Source organism: Mustela lutreola, chromosome 2 (genome assembly GCF_030435805.1).
Source record: "Mustela lutreola isolate mMusLut2 chromosome 2, mMusLut2.pri, whole genome shotgun sequence".
Taxonomy (NCBI): domain Eukaryota; kingdom Metazoa; phylum Chordata; class Mammalia; order Carnivora; family Mustelidae; genus Mustela; species Mustela lutreola.
This window is the reverse complement of record NC_081291.1, coordinates 4622993-4626703: the sequence shown is the minus strand read 5'-3', so window position 1 is coordinate 4626703 and position 3711 is coordinate 4622993. Positions and strand designations below refer to the sequence as shown.

The following is a 3711-nucleotide window of genomic DNA, read 5'->3' as shown; positions in this document are numbered from 1 at the left end:
TCCTACCAGCTCCCTAAGCATTTTTTACTGTGTGTTTTGCAGTGGCTGAATACATGTTCCATATACGTGAGCATGAGATCAAGCTTGTTCATGTACTATTCAAATCCACGTTCTTACTTTTTGTCTGCTTGAGCGACCAGAGGCCACAAGGGGTATTTTTAAAATCTTCCACTTCAGTGAATACCCAATACAAGATATTTTACATTCTTCCTCCTTTTTTCTTTTTTTCCTTCTGGGTCTTCAATTTTTGTGGAACATTTTACTCTAACAACACATCTCAGTTCATCCTATCCACATGGTGGAGGAGTTCTGTCAATTTTTGCTTCATTTATTTCGAGACCATTTTTTTAAAAAGATTTATTTATTTATTTATTTGAGAGAGAGGAGGTGAGAGAGAGCATGAGCGAGGAGAAGGTCAGAGGGAGAAGCAGACTCCCTGTGGAGCTGGGAGCTCGATGTAGGACTCGATCCCGGGACTCCTGGATCATGACCTGAGCCGAAAGCAGTCGTCCAACCAACTGAGCCACCCAGGCGTCCCACGAGACCATTTTTAAGTGCATGCACATTAAAATTGTTATATTTTCACGGTTATATCTAGTAATGCTATTTCCATTAAACTTTGTGCTGTATGTCATTAGTGCTAACACAACTTTCTTTCTGGCTATTTACATCCTTTAATTAGCAACTTGTTACATCTTGTATTTAAATGTAAACAACATGTTGCTGGATTTTAAGTTTTCTTTTTTTTTTAACAAAGATTTATTTATTTATTTATTTATTTGACAGAGATCACAAGTAGGCAGAGAGGCAGGCAGCGGGGGGGGGGGGGGGGAGAAGCAGTATCCCTGCTGAGCAGACAGCCCGATGCGAGGTTCGATGTGGGGCTCGATGTGGGGTTCGATGTGGGGCTCGATTCCAGAACCCTGGGATCATGACCTGAGCCAAAGGAAGAGGCTTTAACCCACTGAGCCACCCAGGTGCCCCGATTTTAAGTTTTCTTATCTAGCCTGACAATATTTGTCTTTTAATTTGAGTATTTAGAATGATGCTGTTCAACATAAATGTAATGTGAACCATCTCTGTAATTGAAGCCTTTTCTAGCTGCCACAATTAAGAGCTCAAAAATTAGTGAATTTTAATACTATATGTTATTTAGCAATGTATCCAGAATGTTAATCATTTCAAGGTGCAATCCGCATAAAATTATTAATAAGATGCTTTACACTTTTTTTCATTCTAGGTCTCCAAATTCTGCAGTGCATTTCCCACTGGCACTGGATGGATCTCAGCCCAGACAGCCCACCTTCCCAGTGCTCCCCGGTGCCTGGCCTCTCCTCTCTCAGGTGGTGGAGATTTAGATCATCTGCATTCATTCCAATGATGCAAATTATCAGTTTGGATTTATTTTGTAATTTCTGATTGTCCCTCCTTAAAAAAAAAAAAAAAAAAGATTTTATTTATTTCTTTGAGAGAGAGAGAGAGGGCACACACGAGGTCATGGAGGGGCAGAGGCAGAGGGAGAAGCAGGCACCCTCTGAGCAGGGAGCCTGACCTGGGGTTCAGTCCCAGGATGCTGGGATCACGACCTGAGCGGACGGCAGATGCTGAACGGACTGAGCCACCCAGGTGCCCCTGTCCCTCCTTTTCTATATTTCTTTTACTCCTTGCCTTATCTCGGATTTTTTTTTCTCATTCCAGTTTTTTCTTCTACTTATTTCAGAAATGACATATTCTGTTCTTATTCTTTTGTCCATTTCCGTAGGCACCTTCCTGTGTAGTTTCAACCTGTCGGAGTCTAAAAGCTCTTCCGCGATTCACCTCCAGAAGCCGCCTGACAGTTCTGCCTGTATCCACTCTCGCCCCCTCCAGGCTGTTGTGAGAACAGCAGTCAATATGAGATTTTTTTTTTTTTTTTTTTTTTTTAAATGTGTAATGTTTATTTAAAATCACAGATACGGGCGCCTGGGTGGCTCAGTTGGTTGAGCAACTGCCTTCGGCTCGGGTCATGATCCTGGAGTCCCGGTATCGAGTCCCGCATCGGGCTCCCTGCTTGGTGGGGAGTCTGCTTCTCCCTCTGACCCTCCTACTTCTTGTGCTCTCTCTCTCTCAAATAAATAAATAAAATCTTTTTAAAAATAAAAATAAATAAGATCACAGATAATCTGGGGCGCCTGGGTGGCTCCGTGGGTTAAAGCCTCTGCCTTTGTCTTGGGTCATGATCCCAGGGTCCTGGTGATCCAGCCCAGGCATCGGCTCCCTGCTCAGTGGGGAGCCTGCTTCCTCCTCTCTCTCTGCCTGCCTCTCTGCCTACTTGTGACCTATGTCTGTAAAATAAGTAAAAAAAAAAAAAAAAAAAAAAATTTAAATCTTAAAAAAAATAATAAAATCACAGATAATCTCATGTAAAGACATTTATTTGCCCAAGCACATTTTTAGGATAAAAATATCTTTTTTCTATTCTTCAGACAATGGAAATTGCCGACCAAAAGGAACAAAACCAACTAACAAAAACTAACAAAGAATTGTGAGTTCACTTTATGTTCGTGGTTTAAAAAAAAACGCTACATTTGTTTTTTTTCTCTGAGATATGACTGAGATACAAAAATGCCGTATACATTTACTATTACATATTGATGAGTTTAAAGATAAGTAAACACTCATGGAACCATCACCACAATTTCAAAAGCTTAACCATCCCTTCTAAAAGTTTCCTCTTTTCTTCTTTATTTGTGTGTGATAAGAAATTCTTTTTTTTTTTTTTTTTAACATGGAACACTTCACGAATTTGCGTGTCATCCGTGTTCAGGGGCCATGCTAATCTTCCCTGTATTGTTACACTTTCACTATACGGTCTGCCCAAGTGAGCATGATAAGAATAGTTACTGTAAGAGCTATCCTCTTCAAAAGATTTTGGGGGAAATTGGAAGGGGAGGTGAACCATGAGAGACTATGGACTCTGAAAAACAATCTGAGGGTTTTGAAGGGGGGAGGTTGGGGTACCAGGTGGTGGGTATTATAGAGGGCACAGATTGCATGGAGCACTGGGTGTGGTGCAAAAATAATGAATACTGTTATGCTGAAAATAAATTAAAAATAAAATAAAATAAAAAGATTTGGGGGACACCTGGGTGGCTCGGTCAGTTAAACAAACTGAAACTCACATTTTCGGCTCAGGGCATGATCTCAGCCTGGTGCACTCGAGCCCCACGTGGGGCTCTGAGCTCCGTGTGGCCTGTGCTAAAGATTTTTTCTCCCTCAGGGGCTCCTGGGTGGCTCAGTGGGTTAAAGCCTCTGCCTTTGGCTCAGGTCATGATCCCAGCGTCCTGGGATCGAGCCCTGCATCCGGCTCTCTGGAGCCTGCTTTTGCCCACCCCCCCCCCACCACCTCCCGGCCTGCCTCTCTGCCTACTTGTGATCTGTCTGTCAAATAAATAAATAAAATCTTTAAAAAAAAAAAAGATTTTTCTCTCCCTCTGCCCTCCTTGTGCTTCCCCCCTCAAATAACTAGCTAAATAAAATCTTTAAGTATAAAAATAGAAATAAATAGAAATTAAAAATATTTAAAAGTATAAAAATAAAAATTTTAAGTATACAATGCAGTATAGTTAACTATATGCATTATGCCTTATGGTAGGTCTCTAGGATTTACCCGTCCTCCATAACGGAAACCCATTAAGCGGATACCCATGAAACACCAACTCCCCATCCCCC

At 41.5% G+C, this 3711-nt stretch overlaps 1 non-coding gene across 1 annotated transcript; it reads right to left on the bottom strand.

Moving 5' to 3' along the window:
• Nucleotides 1-2761: 2761 nt before the first annotated feature.
• On the bottom strand, nt 2762-2866 carry LOC131826170 (U6 spliceosomal RNA). The gene has a single exon (XR_009351462.1). It is a non-coding gene; the product is annotated as a U6 spliceosomal RNA (small nuclear RNA).
• Nucleotides 2867-3711: the final 845 nt, after the last annotated feature.